This window comes from Salminus brasiliensis, chromosome 9, assembly GCF_030463535.1.
Source record: "Salminus brasiliensis chromosome 9, fSalBra1.hap2, whole genome shotgun sequence".
NCBI classification, from domain to species: Eukaryota; Metazoa; Chordata; class Actinopteri; order Characiformes; family Bryconidae; genus Salminus; species Salminus brasiliensis.
This window is the reverse complement of record NC_132886.1, coordinates 526030-548759: the sequence shown is the minus strand read 5'-3', so window position 1 is coordinate 548759 and position 22730 is coordinate 526030. Positions and strand designations below refer to the sequence as shown.

Here is a 22730-nt window from a genome sequence, read left to right as displayed (position 1 = left end):
TGATACACTGTCTTTAATGTATTTGTTCTCCTGGATCCAGCATTCTTAAATAAATACTTTGGTTTGCTTCTAACTTCACTCCACTCATCTGCGACTCTTTCCACAAAACGAACACGCAAGGTGTTGCGCCCCGGAAGAGGGGTGGGGTACGGGCAACACTATGTAGACATTTTTCTACATGCCTCATACAATTGCAGCCATCTCTACACTTTTGCGAGAACAGCTGGAAAGGAGTGTTTGGCTACTCGGCTAAGACAACAAAACCACCCACAGGTTAACTCAGCTTTGTCTGAATATGCACCGTTAAACGTTTCTTACTAGAAATACTGCTGAAAGAAAAGTGCAAAATTCACAACTTTGCGCAAATACAATGGAGCACTCATGTTTTCGGCTGTGTGAAAATCTAGGCAGCTTTACCCATGCTTGAACCTCTAGGGAGCCAATGAAAATCAAACAAGTTCCCAAATGGCAAAAAGTAATGAATGAAAAGGTTGCCGAGCCAGCCAGGAGTCGAACCTAGAATCTTCTGATCCGTAGTCAGACGCGTTATCCATTGCGCCACTGGCCCACTGCCGCAGGAAGAGGGATGGACTCTGGAGGACCCTCCCGCCTATGTCTCATGAAACTGATTCATTCAACTCCAAAGCCAAGTACAATCTCAACTTGTGTTGTGGTCTTCAGGATGTTCTCTGCTTTACTCAGCTCGTAAAAGCAGACACAAGAAGATTCCCATACTTGAGTCCAACTCTGCCCGCCTGGGTGAAAACCAGGAATACTAAACGCTAGACCGTATGGAACACTGAAGAGTAATGTATGGAAGGTGTGGGTCTAGTACATGTCCAGATCTGCTCTCGTTCAAGGTTGCCTTTTTTGAACAGAGAAACGTTTGCCCTGGCTAGTGTCATGACCAGCGGATGGAAGATGGTACCATTCATTTGGCCTATAAATTGGCATTTCCGACTCATAACTTTGCCTTGATATTTTGAATTCTTTGGAAAGTCCCGATGAAATGCAAATAGCAGAGACTAATTCAAAAGTCACCAGATAATGGGCGCCCCTGATCAAATCCCAAGGAAAAGATTAGACATGAATTCAAACGACTCTCTCCACATCCTAAGCACCAAACCTTGTACCCGTTCTACCCTAAAGGATTCCAAAGAAAAGCGTGCGATCAATAGCCAGCCGTACACTGAAAAGGCTTGCCGTGACCCGGATTCGAACCGGGGTTGCTGCGGCCACAACGCAGAGTACTAACCACTATACGATCACGGCTCCTCACCCGTCACAGACTGTAGCAATCAAACGGCATGTGGCCGCTTCTACATCAGAGGACAAGTATCCATATGTTGCGGAAGAGTATTGTCTATATAATAATCAAAGCCCACGCTCTTATGGTCCAGTTTATTGTCTTTGTGGAAGAGTTGCACAGATGAGTGAAATGCAGGATCGGATACGTGTTGTCATGTTTCTGGCTTGTGTGATTAACTCTGCAAGGACCAGCATGAAGAACCAACACAGAGCTTGTGAAGGCAGAGAACGGAGCTTGCACACTTTGTTAAAAATGCAAGCAAGACCAGAGCTTAAGGGCATGCATCTGATTTTAAAAGAGCAACCTGCCCCGTGTGAGGATCGAACTCACGACCTTCAGATTATGAGACTGACGCGCTACCTACTGCGCTAACGAGGCACTCATCCCAGACGGGCAAAAAAATATCACTGCCTCATACAATTGCAGCCATCTCTACACTTTTGCGAGAACAGCTGGAAAGGAGTGTTTGGCTACTCGGCTAAGACAACAAAACCACCCACAGGTTAACTCAGCTTTGTCTGAATATGCACCGTTAAACGTTTCTTACTAGAAATACTGCTGAAAGAAAAGTGCAAAATTCACAACTTTGCGCAAATACAATGGAGCACTCATGTTTTCGGCTGTGTGAAAATCTAGGCAGCTTTACCCATGCTTGAACCTCTAGGGAGCCAATGAAAATCAAACAAGTTCCCAAATGGCAAAAAGTAATGAATGAAAAGGTTGCCGAACCAGCCAGGAGTCGAACCTAGAATCTTCTGATCCATAGTCAGACGCGTTATCCATTGCGCCACTGGCCCACTGCCGCAGGAAGAGGGATGGACTCTGGAGGACCTTCCCGCCTATGTCTCATGAAACTGATTCATTCAACTCCAAAGCCAAGTACAATCTCAACTTGTGTTGTGGTCTTCAGGATGTTCTCTGCTTTACTCAGCTCGTAAAAGCAGACACAAGAAGATTCCCATACTTGAGTCCAACTCTGCCCGCCTGGGTGAAAACCAGGAATACTAAACGCTAGACCGTATGGAACACTGAAGAGTAATGTATGGAAGGTGTGGGTCTAGTACATGTCCAGATCTGCTCTCGTTCAAGGTTGCCTTTTTTGAACAGAGAAACGTTTGCCCTGGCTAGTGTCATGACCAGCGGATGGAAGATGGTACCATTCATTTGGCCTATAAATTGGCATTTCCGACTCATAACTTTGCCTTGATATTTTGAATTCTTTGGAAAGTCCCGATGAAATGCAAATAGCAGAGACTAATTCAAAAGTCACCAGATAATGGGCGCCCCTGATCAAATCCCAAGGAAAAGATTAGACATGAATTCAAACGACTCTCTCCACATCCTAAGCACCAAACCTTGTACCCGTTCTACCCTAAAGGATTCCAAAGAAAAGCGTGCGATCAATAGCCAGCCGTACACTGAAAAGGCTTGCCGTGACCCGGATTCGAACCGGGTTGCTGCGGCCACAACGCAGAGTACTAACCACTATACGATCACGGCTCCTCACCCATCACAGACTGTAGCGATCAAACGGCATGTGGCCATTTCTACATCAGAGGACAAGTATCCATATGTTGCGGAAGAGCATTGTCTATATAATAATCAAAGCCCACGCTCTTATGGTCCAGTTTATTGTCTTTGTGGAAGAGTTGCACAGATGAGTGAAATGCAGGATCGGATACGTGTTGTCATGTTTCTGGCTTGTGTGATTAACTCTGCAAGGACCAGCATGAAGAACCAACACAGAGCTTGTGAAGGCAGAGAACGGAGCTTGCACACTTTGTTAAAAATGCAAGCAAGACCAGAGCTTAAGGGCATGCATCTGATTTTAAAAGAGCAACCTGCCCCGTGTGAGCATCGAACTCACGACCTTCAGATTATGAGACTGACGCACTACCTACTGCGCTAACGAGGCACACACCCCAGACAGGCAAATAAACATCACTGCCTCATACAATTGCAGCCATCTCTACACTTTTGCGAGAACAGCTGGAAAGGAGTGTTTGGCTACTCGGCTAAGACAACAAAACCACCCACAGGTTAACTCAGCTTTGTCTGAATATGCACCGTTAAACGTTTCTTACTAGAAATACTGCTGAAAGAAAAGTGCAAAATTCACAACTTTGCGCAAATACAATGGAGCACTCATGTTTTCGGCTGTGTGAAAATCTAGGCAGCTTTACCCATGCTTGAACCTCTAGGGAGCCAATGAAAATCAAACAAGTTCCCAAATGGCAAAAAGTAATGAATGAAAAGGTTGCCGAGCCAGCCAGGAGTCGAACCTAGAATCTTCTGATCCGTAGTCAGACTCGTTATCCATTGCGCCACTGGCCCACTGCCGAAGGAAGAGGGATGGACTCTGGAGGACCTTCCCGCCTATGTCTCATGAAACTGATTCATTCAACTCCAAAGCCAAGTACAATCTCAACTTGTGTTGTGGTCTTCAGGATGTTCTCTGCTTTACTCAGCTCGTAAAAGCAGACACAAGAAGATTCCCATACTTGAGTCCAACTCTGCCCGCCTGGGTGAAAACCAGGAATACTAAACGCTAGACCGTATGGAACACTGAAGAGTAATGTATGGAAGGTGTGGGTCTAGTACATGTCCAGATCTGCTCTCGTTCAAGGTTGCCTTTTTTGAACAGAGAAACGTTTGCCCTGGCTAGTGTCATGACCAGCGGATGGAAGATGGTACCATTCATTTGGCCTATAAATTGGCATTTCCGACTCATAACTTTGCCTTGATATTTTGAATTCTTTGGAAAGTCCCGATGAAATGCAAATAGCAGAGACTAATTCAAAAGTCACCAGATAATGGGCGCCCCTGATCAAATCCCAAGGAAAAGATTAGACATGAATTCAAACGACTCTCTCCACATCCTAAGCACCAAACCTTGTACCCGTTCTACCCTAAAGGATTCCAAAGAAAAGCGTGCGATCAATAGCCAGCCGTACACTGAAAAGGCTTGCCGTGACCCGGATTCGAACCGGGGTTGCTGCGGCCACAACGCAGAGTACTAACCACTATACGATCACGGCTCCTCACCCGTCACAGACTGTAGCAATCAAACGGCATGTGGCCATTTCTACATCAGAGGACAAGTATCCATATGTTGCGGAAGAGCATTGTCTATATAATAATCAAAGCCCACGCTCTTATGGTCCAGTTTATTGTCTTTGTGGAAGAGTTGCACAGATGAGTGAAATGCAGGATCGGATACGTGTTGTCATGTTTCTGGCTTGTGTGATTAACTCTGCAAGGACCAGCATGAAGAACCAACACAGAGCTTGTGAAGGCAGAGAACGGAGCTTGCACACTTTGTTAAAAATGCAAGCAAGACCAGAGCTTAAGGGCATGCATCTGATTTTAAAAGAGCAACCTGCCCCGTGTGAGGATCGAACTCACGACCTTCAGATTATGAGACTGACGCGCTACCTACTGCGCTAACGAGGCACTCATCCCAGACAGGCAAAAAAATATCACTGCCTCATACAATTGCAGCCATCTCTACACTTTTGCGAGAACAGCTGGAAAGGAGTGTTTGGCTACTCGGCTAAGACAACAAAACCACCCACAGGTTAACTCAGCTTTGTCTGAATATGCACCGTTAAACGTTTCTTACTAGAAATACTGCTGAAAGAAAAGTGCAAAATTCACAACTTTGCGCAAATACAATGGAGCACTCATGTTTTCGGCTGTGTGAAAATCTAGGCAGCTTTACCCATGCTTGAACCTCTAGGGAGCCAATGAAAATCAAACAAGTTACCAAATGGCAAAAAGTAATGAATGAAAAGGTTGCCGAGCCAGCCAGGAGTCGAACCTAGAATCTTCTGATCCGTAGTCAGACGCGTTATCCATTGCGCCACTGGCCCACTGCCGCAGGAAGAGGGATGGACTCTGGAGGACCTTCCCGCCTATGTCTCATGAAACTGATTCATTCAACTCCAAAGCCAAGTACAATCTCAACTTGTGTTGTGGTCTTCAGGATGTTCTCTGCTTTACTCAGCTCGTAAAAGCAGACACAAGAAGATTCCCATACTTGGAGTCCAACTCTGCCCGCCTGGGTGAAAACCAGGAATACTAAACGCTAGACCGTATGGAACACTGAAGAGTAATGTATGGAAGGTGTGGGTCTAGTACATGTCCAGATCTGCTCTCGTTCAAGGTTGCCTTTTTTGAACAGAGAAACGTTTGCCCTGGCTAGTGTCATGACCAGCGGATGGAAGATGGTACCATTCATTTGGCCTATAAATTGGCATTTCCGACTCATAACTTTGCCTTGATATTTTGAATTCTTTGGAAAGTCCCGATGAAATGCAAATAGCAGAGACTAATTCAAAAGTCACCAGATAATGGGCGCCCCTGATCAAATCCCAAGGAAAAGATTAGACATGAATTCAAACGACTCTCTCCACATCCTAAGCACCAAACCTTGTACCCGTTCTACCCTAAAGGATTCCAAAGAAAAGCGTGCGATCAATAGCCAGCCGTACACTGAAAAGGCTTGCCGTGACCCGGATTCGAACCGGGGTTGCTGCAGCCACAACGCAGAGTACTAACCACTATACGATCACGGCTCCTCACCCGTCACAAACTGTAGCGATCAAACGGCGTGTGGCCATTTCTACATCAGAGGACAAGTATCCATATGTTGCGGAAGAGCATTGTCTATATAATAATCAAAGCCCACGCTCTTATGGTCCAGTTTATCGTCTTTGTGGAAGAGTTGCACAGATGAGTGAAATGCAGGATCGGATACGTGTTGTCATGTTTCTGGCTTGTGTGATTAACTCTGCAAGGACCAGCATGAAGAACCAACACAGAGCTTGTGAAGGCAGAGAACGGAGCTTGCACACTTTGTTAAAAATGCAAGCAAGACCAGAGCTTAAGGGCATGCATCTGATTTTAAAAGAGCAACCTGCCCCGTGTGAGGATCAAACTCACGACCTTCAGATTATGAGACAGACGCGCTACCTACTGCGCTAACGAGGCACTCATCCCAGACGGGCAAAAAAATATCACTGCCTCATACAATTGCAGCCATCTCTACACTTTTGCGAGAACAGCTGGAAAGGAGTGTTTGGCTACTCGGCTAAGACAACAAAACCACCCACAGGTTAACTCAGCTTTGTCTGAATATGCACCGTTAAACGTTTCTTACTAGAAATACTGCTGAAAGAAAAGTGCAAAATTCACAACTTTGCGCAAATACAATGGAGCACTCATGTTTTCGGCTGTGTGAAAATCTAGGCAGCTTTACCCATGCTTGAACCTCTAGGGAGCCAATGAAAATCAAACAAGTTCCCAAATGGCAAAAAGTAATGAATGAAAAGGTTGCCGAACCAGCCAGGAGTCGAACCTAGAATCTTCTGATCCATAGTCAGACGCGTTATCCATTGCGCCACTGGCCCACTGCCGCAGGAAGAGGGATGGACTCTGGAGGACCTTCCCGCCTATGTCTCATGAAACTGATTCATTCAACTCCAAAGCCAAGTACAATCTCAACTTGTGTTGTGGTCTTCAGGATGTTCTCTGCTTTACTCAGCTCGTAAAAGCAGACACAAGAAGATTCCCATACTTGAGTCCAACTCTGCCCGCCTGGGTGAAAACCAGGAATACTAAACGCTAGACCGTATGGAACACTGAAGAGTAATGTATGGAAGGTGTGGGTCTAGTACATGTCCAGATCTGCTCTCGTTCAAGGTTGCCTTTTTTGAACAGAGAAACGTTTGCCCTGGCTAGTGTCATGACCAGCGGATGGAAGATGGTACCATTCATTTGGCCTATAAATTGGCATTTCCGACTCATAACTTTGCCTTGATATTTTGAATTCTTTGGAAAGTCCCGATGAAATGCAAATAGCAGAGACTAATTCAAAAGTCACCAGATAATGGGCGCCCCTGATCAAATCCCAAGGAAAAGATTAGACATGAATTCAAACGACTCTCTCCACATCCTAAGCACCAAACCTTGTACCCGTTCTACCCTAAAGGATTCCAAAGAAAAGCGTGCGATCAATAGCCAGCCGTACACTGAAAAGGCTTGCCGCGACCCGGATTCGAACCGGGGTTGCTGCGGCCACAACGCAGAGTACTAACCACTATACGATCACGGCTCCTCACCCGTCACAGACTGTAGCAATCAAACGGCATGTGGCCATTTCTACATCAGAGGACAAGTATCCATATGTTGCGGAAGAGCATTGTCTATATAATAATCAAAGCCCACGCTCTTATGGTCCAGTTTATTGTCTTTGTGGAAGAGTTGCACAGATGAGTGAAATGCAGGATCGGATACGTGTTGTCATGTTTCTGGCTTGTGTGATTAACTCTGCAAGGACCAGCATGAAGAACCAACACAGAGCTTGTGAAGGCAGAGAACGGAGCTTGCACACTTTGTTAAAAATGCAAGCAAGACCAGAGCTTAAGGGCATGCATCTGATTTTAAAAGAGCAACCTGCCCCGTGTGAGCATCGAACTCACGACCTTCAGATTATGAGACTGACGCACTACCTACTGCGCTAACGAGGCACACACCCCAGACAGGCAAATAAACATCACTGCCTCATACAATTGCAGCCATCTCTACACTTTTGCGAGAACAGCTGGAAAGGAGTGTTTGGCTACTCGGCTAAGACAACAAAACCACCCACAGGTTAACTCAGCTTTGTCTGAATATGCACCGTTAAACGTTTCTTACTAGAAATACTGCTGAAAGAAAAGTGCAAAATTCACAACTTTGCGCAAATACAATGGAGCACTCATGTTTTCGGCTGTGTGAAAATCTAGGCAGCTTTACCCATGCTTGAACCTCTAGGGAGCCAATGAAAATCAAACAAGTTCCCAAATGGCAAAAAGTAATGAATGAAAAGGTTGCCGAGCCAGCCAGGAGTCGAACCTAGAATCTTCTGATCCGTAGTCAGACTCGTTATCCATTGCGCCACTGGCCCACTGCCGAAGGAAGAGGGATGGACTCTGGAGGACCTTCCCGCCTATGTCTCATGAAACTGATTCATTCAACTCCAAAGCCAAGTACAATCTCAACTTGTGTTGTGGTCTTCAGGATGTTCTCTGCTTTACTCAGCTCGTAAAAGCAGACACAAGAAGATTCCCATACTTGAGTCCAACTCTGCCCGCCTGGGTGAAAACCAGGAATACTAAACGCTAGACCGTATGGAACACTAAAGAGTAATGTATGGAAGGTGTGGGTCTAATACATGTCCAGATCTGCTCTCGTTCAAGGTTGCCTTTTTTGAACAGAGAAACGTTTGCCCTGGCTAGTGTCATGACCAGCGGATGGAAGATGGTACCATTCATTTGGCCTATAAATTGGCATTTCCGACTCATAACTTTGCCTTGATATTTTGAATTCTTTGGAAAGTCCCGATGAAATGCAAATAGCAGAGACTAATTCAAAAGTCACCAGATAATGGGCGCCCCTGATCAAATCCCAAGGAAAAGATTAGACATGAATTCAAACGACTCTCTCCACATCCTAAGCACCAAACCTTGTACCCGTTCTACCCTAAAGGATTCCAAAGAAAAGCGTGCGATCAATAGCCAGCCGTACACTGAAAAGGCTTGCCGTGACCCGGATTCGAACCGGGGTTGCTGCGGCCACAACGCAGAGTACTAACCACTATACGATCACGGCTCCTCACCCGTCACAGACTGTAGCAATCAAACGGCATGTGGCCATTTCTACATCAGAGGACAAGTATCCATATGTTGCGGAAGAGCATTGTCTATATAATAATCAAAGCCCACGCTCTTATGGTCCAGTTTATTGTCTTTGTGGAAGAGTTGCACAGATGAGTGAAATGCAGGATCGGATACGTGTTGTCATGTTTCTGGCTTGTGTGATTAACTCTGCAAGGACCAGCATGAAGAACCAACACAGAGCTTGTGAAGGCAGAGAACGGAGCTTGCACACTTTGTTAAAAATGCAAGCAAGACCAGAGCTTAAGGGCATGCATCTGATTTTAAAAGAGCAACCTGCCCCGTGTGAGCATCGAACTCACGACCTTCAGATTATGAGACTGACGCACTACCTACTGCGCTAACGAGGCACACACCCCAGACAGGCAAATAAACATCACTGCCTCATACAATTGCAGCCATCTCTACACTTTTGCGAGAACAGCTGGAAAGGAGTGTTTGGCTACTCGGCTAAGACAACAAAACCACCCACAGGTTAACTCAGCTTTGTCTGAATATGCACCGTTAAACGTTTCTTACTAGAAATACTGCTGAAAGAAAAGTGCAAAATTCACAACTTTGCGCAAATACAATGGAGCACTCATGTTTTCGGCTGTGTGAAAATCTAGGCAGCTTTACCCATGCTTGAACCTCTAGGGAGCCAATGAAAATCAAACAAGTTCCCAAATGGCAAAAAGTAATGAATGAAAAGGTTGCCGAGCCAGCCAGGAGTCGAACCTAGAATCTTCTGATCCGTAGTCAGACTCGTTATCCATTGCGCCACTGGCCCACTGCTGAAGGAAGGGGGATGGACTCTGGAGGACCTTCCCGCCTATGTCTCATGAAACTGATTCATTCAACTCCAAAGCCAAGTACAATCTCAACTTGTGTTGTGGTCTTCAGGATGTTCTCTGCTTTACTCAGCTCGTAAAAGCAGACACAAGAAGATTCCCATACTTGAGTCCAACTCTGCCCGCCTGGGTGAAAACCAGGAATACTAAACGCTAGACCGTATGGAACACTGAAGAGTAATGTATGGAAGGTGTGGGTCTAGTACATGTCCAGATCTGCTCTCGTTCAAGGTTGCCTTTTTTGAACAGAGAAACGTTTGCCCTGGCTAGTGTCATGACCAGCGGATGGAAGATGGTACCATTCATTTGGCCTATAAATTGGCATTTCCGACTCATAACTTTGCCTTGATATTTTGAATTCTTTGGAAAGTCCCGATGAAATGCAAATAGCAGAGACTAATTCAAAAGTCACCAGATAATGGGCGCCCCTGATCAAATCCCAAGGAAAAGATTAGACATGAATTCAAACGACTCTCTCCACATCCTAAGCACCAAACCTTGTACCCGTTCTACCCTAAAGGATTCCAAAGAAAAGCGTGCGATCAATAGCCAGCCGTACACTGAAAAGGCTTGCCGTGACCCGGATTCGAACCGGGGTTGCTGCGGCCACAACGCAGAGTACTAACCACTATACGATCACGGCTCCTCACCCGTCACAGACTGTAGCAATCAAACGGCATGTGGCCATTTCTACATCAGAGGACAAGTATCCATATGTTGCGGAAGAGCATTGTCTATATAATAATCAAAGCCCACGCTCTTATGGTCCAGTTTATTGTCTTTGTGGAAGAGTTGCACAGATGAGTGAAATGCAGGATCGGATACGTGTTGTCATGTTTCTGGCTTGTGTGATTAACTCTGCAAGGACCAGCATGAAGAACCAACACAGAGCTTGTGAAGGCAGAGAACGGAGCTTGCACACTTTGTTAAAAATGCAAGCAAGACCAGAGCTTAAGGGCATGCATCTGATTTTAAAAGAGCAACCTGCCCCGTGTGAGGATCGAACTCACGACCTTCAGATTATGAGACTGACGCGCTACCTACTGCGCTAACGAGGCACTCAACCCAAAAGGGCAAAAAAATATCACTGCCTCATACAATTGCAGCCATCTCTACACTTTTGCGAGAACAGCTGGAAAGGAGTGTTTGGCTACTCGGCTAAGACAACAAAACCACCCACAGGTTAACTCAGCTTTGTCTGAATATGCACCGTTAAACGTTTCTTACTAGAAATACTGCTGAAAGAAAAGTGCAAAATTCACAACTTTGCGCAAATACAATGGAGCACTCATGTTTTCGGCTGTGTGAAAATCTAGGCAGCTTTACCCATGCTTGAACCTCTAGGGAGCCAATGAAAATCAAACAAGTTACCAAATGGCAAAAAGTAATGAATGAAAAGGTTGCCGAGCCAGCCAGGAGTCGAACCTAGAATCTTCTGATCCGTAGTCAGACGCGTTATCCATTGCGCCACTGGCCCACTGCCGCAGGAAGAGGGATGGACTCTGGAGGACCTTCCCGCCTATGTCTCATGAAACTGATTCATTCAACTCCAAAGCCAAGTACAATCTCAACTTGTGTTGTGGTCTTCAGGATGTTCTCTGCTTTACTCAGCTCGTAAAAGCAGACACAAGAAGATTCCCATACTTGGAGTCCAACTCTGCCCGCCTGGGTGAAAACCAGGAATACTAAACGCTAGACCGTATGGAACACTGAAGAGTAATGTATGGAAGGTGTGGGTCTAGTACATGTCCAGATCTGCTCTCGTTCAAGGTTGCCTTTTTTGAACAGAGAAACGTTTGCCCTGGCTAGTGTCATGACCAGCGGATGGAAGATGGTACCATTCATTTGGCCTATAAATTGGCATTTCCGACTCATAACTTTGCCTTGATATTTTGAATTCTTTGGAAAGTCCCGATGAAATGCAAATAGCAGAGACTAATTCAAAAGTCACCAGATAATGGGCGCCCCTGATCAAATCCCAAGGAAAAGATTAGACATGAATTCAAACGACTCTCTCCACATCCTAAGCACCAAACCTTGTACCCGTTCTACCCTAAAGGATTCCAAAGAAAAGCGTGCGATCAATAGCCAGCCGTACACTGAAAAGGCTTGCCGTGACCCGGATTCGAACCGGGGTTGCTGCAGCCACAACGCAGAGTACTAACCACTATACGATCACGGCTCCTCACCCGTCACAAACTGTAGCGATCAAACGGCGTGTGGCCATTTCTACATCAGAGGACAAGTATCCATATGTTGCGGAAGAGCATTGTCTATATAATAATCAAAGCCCACGCTCTTATGGTCCAGTTTATCGTCTTTGTGGAAGAGTTGCACAGATGAGTGAAATGCAGGATCGGATACGTGTTGTCATGTTTCTGGCTTGTGTGATTAACTCTGCAAGGACCAGCATGAAGAACCAACACAGAGCTTGTGAAGGCAGAGAACGGAGCTTGCACACTTTGTTAAAAATGCAAGCAAGACCAGAGCTTAAGGGCATGCATCTGATTTTAAAAGAGCAACCTGCCCCGTGTGAGGATCAAACTCACGACCTTCAGATTATGAGACAGACGCACTACCTACTGCGCTAACTAGGAACTCATCCCAGACAGGCAAAAAAATATCACTGCCTCATACAATTGCAGCCATCTCTACACTTTTGCGAGAACAGCTGGAAAGGAGTGTTTGGCTACTCGGCTAAGACAACAAAACCACCCACAGGTTAACTCAGCTTTGTCTGAATATGCACCGTTAAACGTTTCTTACTAGAAATACTGCTGAAAGAAAAGTGCAAAATTCACAACTTTGCGCAAATACAATGGAGCACTCATGTTTTCGGCTGTGTGAAAATCTAGGCAGCTTTACCCATGCTTGAACCTCTAGGGAGCCAATGAAAATCAAACAAGTTCCCAAATGGCAAAAAGTAATGAATGAAAAGGTTGCCGAGCCAGCCAGGAGTCGAACCTAGAATCTTCTGATCCGTAGTCAGACGCGTTATCCATTGCGCCACTGGCCCACTGCCGCAGGAAGAGGGATGGACTCTGGAGGACCTTCCCGCCTATGTCTCATGAAACTGATTCATTCAACTCCAAAGCCAAGTACAATCTCAACTTGTGTTGTGGTCTTCAGGATGTTCTCTGCTTTACTCAGCTCGTAAAAGCAGACACAAGAAGATTCCCATACTTGGAGTCCAACTCTGCCCGCCTGGGTGAAAACCAGGAATACTAAACGCTAGACCGTATGGAACACTGAAGAGTAATGTATGGAAGGTGTGGGTCTAGTACATGTCCAGATCTGCTCTCGTTCAAGGTTGCCTTTTTTGAACAGAGAAACGTTTGCCCTGGCTAGTGTCATGACCAGCGGATGGAAGATGGTACCATTCATTTGGCCTATAAATTGGCATTTCCGACTCATAACTTTGCCTTGATATTTTGAATTCTTTGGAAAGTCCCGATGAAATGCAAATAGCAGAGACTAATTCAAAAGTCACCAGATAATGGGCGCCCCTGATCAAATCCCAAGGAAAAGATTAGACATGAATTCAAACGACTCTCTCCACATCCTAAGCACCAAACCTTGTACCCGTTCTACCCTAAAGGATTCCAAAGAAAAGCGTGCGATCAATAGCCAGCCGTACACTGAAAAGGCTTGCCGTGACCCGGATTCGAACCGGGGTTGCTGCAGCCACAACGCAGAGTACTAACCACTATACGATCACGGCTCCTCACCCGTCACAAACTGTAGCGATCAAACGGCGTGTGGCCATTTCTACATCAGAGGACAAGTATCCATATGTTGCGGAAGAGCATTGTCTATATAATAATCAAAGCCCACGCTCTTATGGTCCAGTTTATCGTCTTTGTGGAAGAGTTGCACAGATGAGTGAAATGCAGGATCGGATACGTGTTGTCATGTTTCTGGCTTGTGTGATTAACTCTGCAAGGACCAGCATGAAGAACCAACACAGAGCTTGTGAAGGCAGAGAACGGAGCTTGCACACTTTGTTAAAAATGCAAGCAAGACCAGAGCTTAAGGGCATGCATCTGATTTTAAAAGAGCAACCTGCCCCGTGTGAGGATCGAACTCACGACCTTCAGATTATGAGACTGACGCGCTACCTACTGCGCTAACGAGGCACTCATCCCAGACGGGCAAAAAAATATCACTGCCTCATACAATTGCAGCCATCTCTACACTTTTGCGAGAACAGCTGGAAAGGAGTGTTTGGCTACTCGGCTAAGACAACAAAACCACCCACAGGTTAACTCAGCTTTGTCTGAATATGCACCGTTAAACGTTTCTTACTAGAAATACTGCTGAAAGAAAAGTGCAAAATTCACAACTTTGCGCAAATACAATGGAGCACTCATGTTTTCGGCTGTGTGAAAATCTAGGCAGCTTTACCCATGCTTGAACCTCTAGGGAGCCAATGAAAATCAAACAAGTTCCCAAATGGCAAAAAGTAATGAATGAAAAGGTTGCCGAACCAGCCAGGAGTCGAACCTAGAATCTTCTGATCCATAGTCAGACGCGTTATCCATTGCGCCACTGGCCCACTGCCGCAGGAAGAGGGATGGACTCTGGAGGACCTTCCCGCCTATGTCTCATGAAACTGATTCATTCAACTCCAAAGCCAAGTACAATCTCAACTTGTGTTGTGGTCTTCAGGATGTTCTCTGCTTTACTCAGCTCGTAAAAGCAGACACAAGAAGATTCCCATACTTGAGTCCAACTCTGCCCGCCTGGGTGAAAACCAGGAATACTAAACGCTAGACCGTATGGAACACTGAAGAGTAATGTATGGAAGGTGTGGGTCTAGTACATGTCCAGATCTGCTCTCGTTCAAGGTTGCCTTTTTTGAACAGAGAAACGTTTGCCCTGGCTAGTGTCATGACCAGCGGATGGAAGATGGTACCATTCATTTGGCCTATAAATTGGCATTTCCGACTCATAACTTTGCCTTGATATTTTGAATTCTTTGGAAAGTCCCGATGAAATGCAAATAGCAGAGACTAATTCAAAAGTCACCAGATAATGGGCGCCCCTGATCAAATCCCAAGGAAAAGATTAGACATGAATTCAAACGACTCTCTCCACATCCTAAGCACCAAACCTTGTACCCGTTCTACCCTAAAGGATTCCAAAGAAAAGCGTGCGATCAATAGCCAGCCGTACACTGAAAAGGCTTGCCGTGACCCGGATTCGAACCGGGGTTGCTGCAGCCACAACGCAGAGTACTAACCACTATACGATCACGGCTCCTCACCCGTCACAGACTGTAGCAATCAAACGGCATGTGGCCATTTCTACATCAGAGGACAAGTATCCATATGTTGCGGAAGAGCATTGTCTATATAATAATCAAAGCCCACGCTCTTATGGTCCAGTTTATTGTCTTTGTGGAAGAGTTGCACAGATGAGTGAAATGCAGGATCGGATACGTGTTGTCATGTTTCTGGCTTGTGTGATTAACTCTGCAAGGACCAGCATGAAGAACCAACACAGAGCTTGTGAAGGCAGAGAACGGAGCTTGCACACTTTGTTAAAAATGCAAGCAAGACCAGAGCTTAAGGGCATGCATCTGATTTTAAAAGAGCAACCTGCCCCGTGTGAGCATCGAACTCACGACCTTCAGATTATGAGACTGACGCACTACCTACTGCGCTAACGAGGCACACACCCCAGACAGGCAAATAAACATCACTGCCTCATACAATTGCAGCCATCTCTACACTTTTGCGAGAACAGCTGGAAAGGAGTGTTTGGCTACTCGGCTAAGACAACAAAACCACCCACAGGTTAACTCAGCTTTGTCTGAATATGCACCGTTAAACGTTTCTTACTAGAAATACTGCTGAAAGAAAAGTGCAAAATTCACAACTTTGCGCAAATACAATGGAGCACTCATGTTTTCGGCTGTGTGAAAATCTAGGCAGCTTTACCCATGCTTGAACCTCTAGGGAGCCAATGAAAATCAAACAAGTTCCCAAATGGCAAAAAGTAATGAATGAAAAGGTTGCCGAGCCAGCCAGGAGTCGAACCTAGAATCTTCTGATCCGTAGTCAGACTCGTTATCCATTGCGCCACTGGCCCACTGCCGAAGGAAGAGGGATGGACTCTGGAGGACCTTCCCGCCTATGTCTCATGAAACTGATTCATTCAACTCCAAAGCCAAGTACAATCTCAACTTGTGTTGTGGTCTTCAGGATGTTCTCTGCTTTACTCAGCTCGTAAAAGCAGACACAAGAAGATTCCCATACTTGAGTCCAACTCTGCCCGCCTGGGTGAAAACCAGGAATACTAAACGCTAGACCGTATGGAACACTGAAGAGTAATGTATGGAAGGTGTGGGTCTAGTACATGTCCAGATCTGCTCTCGTTCAAGGTTGCCTTTTTTGAACAGAGAAACGTTTGCCCTGGCTAGTGTCATGACCAGCGGATGGAAGATGGTACCATTCATTTGGCCTATAAATTGGCATTTCCGACTCATAACTTTGCCTTGATATTTTGAATTCTTTGGAAAGTCCCGATGAAATGCAAATAGCAGAGACTAATTCAAAAGTCACCAGATAATGGGCGCCCCTGATCAAATCCCAAGGAAAAGATTAGACATGAATTCAAACGACTCTCTCCACATCCTAAGCACCAAACCTTGTACCCGTTCTACCCTAAAGGATTCCAAAGAAAAGCGTGCGATCAATAGCCAGCCGTACACTGAAAAGGCTTGCCGTGACCCGGATTCGAACCGGGGTTGCTGCGGCCACAACGCAGAGTACTAACCACTATACGATCACGGCTCCTCACCCGTCACAGACTGTAGCAATCAAACGGCATGTGGCCATTTCTACATCAGAGGACAAGTATCCATATGTTGCGGAAGAGCATTGTCTATATAATAATCAAAGCCCACGCTCTTATGGTCCAGTTTATTGTCTTTGTGGAAGAGTTGCACAGATGAGTGAAATGCAGGATCGGATACGTGTTGTCATGTTTCTGGCTTGTGTGATTAACTCTGCAAGGACCAGCATGAAGAACCAACACAGAGCTTGTGAAGGCAGAGAACGGAGCTTGCACACTTTGTTAAAAATGCAAGCAAGACCAGAGCTTAAGGGCATGCATCTGATTTTAAAAGAGCAACCTGCCCCGTGTGAGGATCGAACTCACGACCTTCAGATTATGAGACTGACGCGCTACCTACTGCGCTAACGAGGCACTCAACCCAAAAGGGCAAAAAAATATCACTGCCTCATACAATTGCAGCCATCTCTACACTTTTGCGAGAACAGCTGGAAAGGAGTGTTTGGCTACTCGGCTAAGACAACAAAACCACCCACAGGTTAACTCAGCTTTGTCTGAATATGCACCGTTAAACGTTTCTTACTAGAAATACTGCTGAAAGAAAAGTGCAAAATTCACAACTTTGCGCAAATACAATGGAGCACTCATGTTTTCGGCTGTGTGAAAATCTAGGCAGCTTTACCCATGCTTGAACCTCTAGGGAGCCAATGAAAATCAAACAAGTTACCAAATGGCAAAAAGTAATGAATGAAAAGGTTGCCGAGCCAGCCAGGAGTCGAACCTAGAATCTTCTGATCCGTAGTCAGACGCGTTATCCATTGCGCCACTGGCCCACTGCCGCAGAAAGAGGGATGGACTCTGGAGGACCTTCCCGCCTATGTCTCATGAAACTGATTCATTCAACTCCAAAGCCAAGTACAATCTCAACTTGTGTTGTGGTCTTCAGGATGTTCTCTGCTTTACTCAGCTCGTAAAAGCAGACACAAGAAGATTCCCATACTTGGAGTCCAACTCTGCCCGCCTGGGTGAAAACCAGGAATACTAAACGCTAGACCGTATGGAACACTGAAGAGTAATGTATGGAAGGTGTGGGTCTAGTACATGTCCAGATCTGCTCTCGTTCAAGGTTGCCTTTTTTGAACAGAGAAACGTTTGCCCTGGCTAGTGTCATGACCAGCGGATGGAAGATGGTACCATTCATTTGGCCTATAAATTGGCATTTCCGACTCATAACTTTGCCTTGATATTTTGAATTCTTTGGAAAGTCCCGATGAAATGCAAATAGCAGAGACTAATTCAAAAGTCACCAGATAATGGGCGCCCCTGATCAAATCCCAAGGAAAAGATTAGACATGAATTCAAACGACTCTCTCCACATCCTAAGCACCAAACCTTGTACCCGTTCTACCCTAAAGGATTCCAAAGAAAAGCGTGCGATCAATAGCCAGCCGTACACTGAAAAGGCTTGCCGTGACCCGGATTCGAACCGGGGTTGCTGCAGCCACAACGCAGAGTACTAACCACTATACGATCACGGCTCCTCACCCGTCACAAACTGTAGCGATCAAACGGCGTGTGGCCATTTCTACATCAGAGGACAAGTATCCATATGTTGCGGAAGAGCATTGTCTATATAATAATCAAAGCCCACGCTCTTATGGTCCAGTTTATCGTCTTTGTGGAAGAGTTGCACAGATGAGTGAAATGCAGGATCGGATACGTGTTGTCATGTTTCTGGCTTGTGTGATTAACTCTGCAAGGACCAGCATGAAGAACCAACACAGAGCTTGTGAAGGCAGAGAACGGAGCTTGCACACTTTGTTAAAAATGCAAGCAAGACCAGAGCTTAAGGGCATGCATCTGATTTTAAAAGAGCAACCTGCCCCGTGTGAGGATCAAACTCACGACCTTCAGATTATGAGACAGACGCGCTACCTACTGCGCTAACGAGGCACTCATCCCAGACGGGCAAAAAAATATCACTGCCTCATACAATTGCAGCCATCTCTACACTTTTGCGAGAACAGCTGGAAAGGAGTGTTTGGCTACTCGGCTAAGACAACAAAACCACCCACAGGTTAACTCAGCTTTGTCTGAATATGCACCGTTAAACGTTTCTTACTAGAAATACTGCTGAAAGAAAAGTGCAAAATTCACAACTTTGCGCAAATACAATGGAGCACTCATGTTTTCGGCTGTGTGAAAATCTAGGCAGCTTTACCCATGCTTGAACCTCTAGGGAGCCAATGAAAATCAAACAAGTTCCCAAATGGCAAAAAGTAATGAATGAAAAGGTTGCCGAACCAGCCAGGAGTCGAACCTAGAATCTTCTGATCCATAGTCAGACGCGTTATCCATTGCGCCACTGGCCCACTGCCGCAGGAAGAGGGATGGACTCTGGAGGACCTTCCCGCCTATGTCTCATGAAACTGATTCATTCAACTCCAAAGCCAAGTACAATCTCAACTTGTGTTGTGGTCTTCAGGATGTTCTCTGCTTTACTCAGCTCGTAAAAGCAGACACAAGAAGATTCCCATACTTGGAGTCCAACTCTGCCCGCCTGGGTGAAAACCAGGAATACTAAACGCTAGACCGTATGGAACACTGAAGAGTAATGTATGGAAGGTGTGGGTCTAGTACATGTCCAGATCTGCTCTCGTTCAAGGTTGCCTTTTTTGAACAGAGAAACGTTTGCCCTGGCTAGTGTCATGACCAGCGGATGGAAGATGGTACCATTCATTTGGCCTATAAATTGGCATTTCCGACTCATAACTTTGCCTTGATATTTTGAATTCTTTGGAAAGTCCCGATGAAATGCAAATAGCAGAGACTAATTCAAAAGTCACCAGATAATGGGCGCCCCTGATCAAATCCCAAGGAAAAGATTAGACATGAATTCAAACGACTCTCTCCACATCCTAAGCACCAAACCTTGTACCCGTTCTACCCTAAAGGATTCCAAAGAAAAGCGTGCGATCAATAGCCAGCCGTACACTGAAAAGGCTTGCCGTGACCCGGATTCGAACCGGGGTTGCTGCAGCCACAACGCAGAGTACTAACCACTATACGATCACGGCTCCTCACCCGTCACAAACTGTAGCGATCAAACGGCGTGTGGCCATTTCTACATCAGAGGACAAGTATCCATATGTTGCGGAAGAGCATTGTCTATATAATAATCAAAGCCCACGCTCTTATGGTCCAGTTTATCGTCTTTGTGGAAGAGTTGCACAGATGAGTGAAATGCAGGATCGGATACGTGTTGTCATGTTTCTGGCTTGTGTGATTAACTCTGCAAGGACCAGCATGAAGAACCAACACAGAGCTTGTGAAGGCAGAGAACGGAGCTTGCACACTTTGTTAAAAATGCAAGCAAGACCAGAGCTTAAGGGCATGCATCTGATTTTAAAAGAGCAACCTGCCCCGTGTGAGGATCAAACTCACGACCTTCAGATTATGAGACAGACGCGCTACCTACCGCGCTAACTAGGAACTCATCCCAGACAGGCAAAAAAATATCACTGCCTCATACAATTGCAGCCATCTCTACACTTTTGCAAGAACAGCTGGAAAGGAGTGTTTGGCTACTCGGCTAAGACAACAAAACCACCCACAGGTTAACTCAGCTTTGTCTGAATATGCACCGTTAAACGTTTCTTACTAGAAATACTGCTGAAAGAAAAGTGCAAAATTCACAACTTTGCGCAAATACAATGGAGCACTCATGTTTTCGGCTGTGTGAAAATCTAGGCAGCTTTACCCATGCTTGAACCTCTAGGGAGCCAATGAAAATCAAACAAGTTCCCAAATGGCAAAAAGTAATGAATGAAAAGGTTGCCGAGCCAGCCAGGAGTCGAACCTAGAATCTTCTGATCCGTAGTCAGACGCGTTATCCATTGCGCCACTGGCCCACTGCCGCAGGAAGAGGGATGGACTCTGGAGGACCTTCCCGCCTATGTCTCATGAAACTGATTCATTCAACTCCAAAGCCAAGTACAATCTCAACTTGTGTTGTGGTCTTCAGGATGTTCTCTGCTTTACTCAGCTCGTAAAAGCAGACACAAGAAGATTCCCATACTTGGAGTCCAACTCTGCCCGCCTGGGTGAAAACCAGGAATACTAAACGCTAGACCGTATGGAACACTGAAGAGTAATGTATGGAAGGTGTGGGTCTAGTACATGTCCAGATCTGCTCTCGTTCAAGGTTGCCTTTTTTGAACAGAGAAACGTTTGCCCTGGCTAGTGTCATGACCAGCGGATGGAAGATGGTACCATTCATTTGGCCTATAAATTGGCATTTCCGACTCATAACTTTGCCTTGATATTTTGAATTCTTTGGAAAGTCCCGATGAAATGCAAATAGCAGAGACTAATTCAAAAGTCACCAGATAATGGGCGCCCCTGATCAAATCCCAAGGAAAAGATTAGACATGAATTCAAACGACTCTCTCCACATCCTAAGCACCAAACCTTGTACCCGTTCTACCCTAAAGGATTCCAAAGAAAAGCGTGCGATCAATAGCCAGCCGTACACTGAAAAGGCTTGCCGTGACCCGGATTCGAACCGGGGTTGCTGCAGCCACAACGCAGAGTACTAACCACTATACGATCACGGCTCCTCACCCGTCACAAACTGTAGCGATCAAACGGCGTGTGGCCATTTCTACATCAGAGGACAAGTATCCATATGTTGCGGAAGAGCATTGTCTATATAATAATCAAAGCCCACGCTCTTATGGTCCAGTTTATCGTCTTTGTGGAAGAGTTGCACAGATGAGTGAAATGCAGGATCGGATACGTGTTGTCATGTTTCTGGCTTGTGTGATTAACTCTGCAAGGACCAGCATGAAGAACCAACACAGAGCTTGTGAAGGCAGAGAACGGAGCTTGCACACTTTGTTAAAAATGCAAGCAAGACCAGAGCTTAAGGGCATGCATCTGATTTTAAAAGAGCAACCTGCCCCGTGTGAGGATCAAACTCACGACCTTCAGATTATGAGACAGACGCGCTACCTACTGCGCTAACTAGGAACTCATCCCAGACAGGCAAAAAAATATCACTGCCTCATACAATTGCAGCCATCTCTACACTTTTGCGAGAACAGCTGGAAAGGAGTGTTTGGCTACTCGGCTAAGACAACAAAACCACCCACAGGTTAACTCAGCTTTGTCTGAATATGCACCGTTAAACGTTTCTTACTAGAAATACTGCTGAAAGAAAAGTGCAAAATTCACAACTTTGCGCAAATACAATGGAGCACTCATGTTTTCGGCTGTGTGAAAATCTAGGCAGCTTTACCCATGCTTGAACCTCTAGGGAGCCAATGAAAATCAAACAAGTTCCCAAATGGCAAAAAGTAATGAATGAAAAGGTTGCCGAGCCAGCCAGGAGTCGAACCTAGAATCTTCTGATCCGTAGTCAGACGCGTTATCCATTGCGCCACTGGCCCACTGCCGCAGGAAGAGGGATGGACTCTGGAGGACCTTCCCGCCTATGTCTCATGAAACTGATTCATTCAACTCCAAAGCCAAGTACAATCTCAACTTGTGTTGTGGTCTTCAGGATGTTCTCTGCTTTACTCAGCTCGTAAAAGCAGACACAAGAAGATTCCCATACTTGGAGTCCAACTCTGCCCGCCTGGGTGAAAACCAGGAATACTAAACGCTAGACCGTATGGAACACTGAAGAGTAATGTATGGAAGGTGTGGGTCTAGTACATGTCCAGATCTGCTCTCGTTCAAGGTTGCCTTTTTTGAACAGAGAAACGTTTGCCCTGGCTAGTGTCATGACCAGCGGATGGAAGATGGTACCATTCATTTGGCCTATAAATTGGCATTTCCGACTCATAACTTTGCCTTGATATTTTGAATTCTTTGGAAAGTCCCGATGAAATGCAAATAGCAGAGACTAATTCAAAAGTCACCAGATAATGGGCGCCCCTGATCAAATCCCAAGGAAAAGATTAGACATGAATTCAAACGACTCTCTCCACATCCTAAGCACCAAACCTTGTACCCGTTCTACCCTAAAGGATTCCAAAGAAAAGCGTGCGATCAATAGCCAGCCGTACACTG

The 22730-nt window shown here is 45.6% G+C and overlaps 27 non-coding genes across 27 annotated transcripts; all 27 read right to left on the bottom strand.

The window, feature by feature from the left end:
- Positions 1-495: 495 nt before the first annotated feature.
- Positions 496-568, bottom strand: trnar-acg (transfer RNA arginine (anticodon ACG)). Its single transcript has one exon. It is a non-coding gene; the product is annotated as a tRNA-Arg (tRNA).
- A 632-nt stretch (positions 569-1200) lies between these two features.
- Positions 1201-1272, bottom strand: trnah-gug (transfer RNA histidin (anticodon GUG)). The gene has a single exon. It is a non-coding gene; the product is annotated as a tRNA-His (tRNA).
- Positions 1273-1614: 342 nt separating this feature from the next.
- Positions 1615-1687, bottom strand: trnam-cau (transfer RNA methionine (anticodon CAU)). Its single transcript has one exon. It is a non-coding gene; the product is annotated as a tRNA-Met (tRNA).
- Positions 1688-2033: 346 nt separating this feature from the next.
- On the bottom strand, positions 2034-2106 carry trnah-aug (transfer RNA histidin (anticodon AUG)). The gene has a single exon. It is a non-coding gene; the product is annotated as a tRNA-His (tRNA).
- A 1045-nt stretch (positions 2107-3151) lies between these two features.
- On the bottom strand, positions 3152-3224 carry trnam-cau (transfer RNA methionine (anticodon CAU)). Its single transcript has one exon. It is a non-coding gene; the product is annotated as a tRNA-Met (tRNA).
- Positions 3225-4275: 1051 nt separating this feature from the next.
- On the bottom strand, positions 4276-4347 carry trnah-gug (transfer RNA histidin (anticodon GUG)). The gene has a single exon. It is a non-coding gene; the product is annotated as a tRNA-His (tRNA).
- Positions 4348-4689: 342 nt separating this feature from the next.
- Positions 4690-4762, bottom strand: trnam-cau (transfer RNA methionine (anticodon CAU)). Its single transcript has one exon. It is a non-coding gene; the product is annotated as a tRNA-Met (tRNA).
- Positions 4763-5108: 346 nt separating this feature from the next.
- Positions 5109-5181, bottom strand: trnar-acg (transfer RNA arginine (anticodon ACG)). The gene has a single exon. It is a non-coding gene; the product is annotated as a tRNA-Arg (tRNA).
- Positions 5182-6228: 1047 nt separating this feature from the next.
- On the bottom strand, positions 6229-6301 carry trnam-cau (transfer RNA methionine (anticodon CAU)). Its single transcript has one exon. It is a non-coding gene; the product is annotated as a tRNA-Met (tRNA).
- A 346-nt stretch (positions 6302-6647) lies between these two features.
- On the bottom strand, positions 6648-6720 carry trnah-aug (transfer RNA histidin (anticodon AUG)). The gene has a single exon. It is a non-coding gene; the product is annotated as a tRNA-His (tRNA).
- Positions 6721-7766: 1046 nt separating this feature from the next.
- On the bottom strand, positions 7767-7839 carry trnam-cau (transfer RNA methionine (anticodon CAU)). Its single transcript has one exon. It is a non-coding gene; the product is annotated as a tRNA-Met (tRNA).
- Positions 7840-8890: 1051 nt separating this feature from the next.
- On the bottom strand, positions 8891-8962 carry trnah-gug (transfer RNA histidin (anticodon GUG)). The gene has a single exon. It is a non-coding gene; the product is annotated as a tRNA-His (tRNA).
- Positions 8963-9304: 342 nt separating this feature from the next.
- trnam-cau (transfer RNA methionine (anticodon CAU)) lies at positions 9305-9377 on the bottom strand. The gene has a single exon. It is a non-coding gene; the product is annotated as a tRNA-Met (tRNA).
- Positions 9378-10428: 1051 nt separating this feature from the next.
- On the bottom strand, positions 10429-10500 carry trnah-gug (transfer RNA histidin (anticodon GUG)). The gene has a single exon. It is a non-coding gene; the product is annotated as a tRNA-His (tRNA).
- A 342-nt stretch (positions 10501-10842) lies between these two features.
- On the bottom strand, positions 10843-10915 carry trnam-cau (transfer RNA methionine (anticodon CAU)). Its single transcript has one exon. It is a non-coding gene; the product is annotated as a tRNA-Met (tRNA).
- Positions 10916-11261: 346 nt separating this feature from the next.
- Positions 11262-11334, bottom strand: trnar-acg (transfer RNA arginine (anticodon ACG)). The gene has a single exon. It is a non-coding gene; the product is annotated as a tRNA-Arg (tRNA).
- Positions 11335-12800: 1466 nt separating this feature from the next.
- trnar-acg (transfer RNA arginine (anticodon ACG)) lies at positions 12801-12873 on the bottom strand. Its single transcript has one exon. It is a non-coding gene; the product is annotated as a tRNA-Arg (tRNA).
- A 1047-nt stretch (positions 12874-13920) lies between these two features.
- On the bottom strand, positions 13921-13993 carry trnam-cau (transfer RNA methionine (anticodon CAU)). Its single transcript has one exon. It is a non-coding gene; the product is annotated as a tRNA-Met (tRNA).
- A 346-nt stretch (positions 13994-14339) lies between these two features.
- On the bottom strand, positions 14340-14412 carry trnah-aug (transfer RNA histidin (anticodon AUG)). Its single transcript has one exon. It is a non-coding gene; the product is annotated as a tRNA-His (tRNA).
- Positions 14413-15458: 1046 nt separating this feature from the next.
- trnam-cau (transfer RNA methionine (anticodon CAU)) lies at positions 15459-15531 on the bottom strand. The gene has a single exon. It is a non-coding gene; the product is annotated as a tRNA-Met (tRNA).
- A 1051-nt stretch (positions 15532-16582) lies between these two features.
- Positions 16583-16654, bottom strand: trnah-gug (transfer RNA histidin (anticodon GUG)). The gene has a single exon. It is a non-coding gene; the product is annotated as a tRNA-His (tRNA).
- Positions 16655-16996: 342 nt separating this feature from the next.
- On the bottom strand, positions 16997-17069 carry trnam-cau (transfer RNA methionine (anticodon CAU)). The gene has a single exon. It is a non-coding gene; the product is annotated as a tRNA-Met (tRNA).
- Positions 17070-17415: 346 nt separating this feature from the next.
- On the bottom strand, positions 17416-17488 carry trnar-acg (transfer RNA arginine (anticodon ACG)). The gene has a single exon. It is a non-coding gene; the product is annotated as a tRNA-Arg (tRNA).
- A 1047-nt stretch (positions 17489-18535) lies between these two features.
- trnam-cau (transfer RNA methionine (anticodon CAU)) lies at positions 18536-18608 on the bottom strand. The gene has a single exon. It is a non-coding gene; the product is annotated as a tRNA-Met (tRNA).
- A 346-nt stretch (positions 18609-18954) lies between these two features.
- trnah-aug (transfer RNA histidin (anticodon AUG)) lies at positions 18955-19027 on the bottom strand. The gene has a single exon. It is a non-coding gene; the product is annotated as a tRNA-His (tRNA).
- Positions 19028-20493: 1466 nt separating this feature from the next.
- On the bottom strand, positions 20494-20566 carry trnar-acg (transfer RNA arginine (anticodon ACG)). Its single transcript has one exon. It is a non-coding gene; the product is annotated as a tRNA-Arg (tRNA).
- A 1466-nt stretch (positions 20567-22032) lies between these two features.
- trnar-acg (transfer RNA arginine (anticodon ACG)) lies at positions 22033-22105 on the bottom strand. The gene has a single exon. It is a non-coding gene; the product is annotated as a tRNA-Arg (tRNA).
- Positions 22106-22730: the final 625 nt, after the last annotated feature.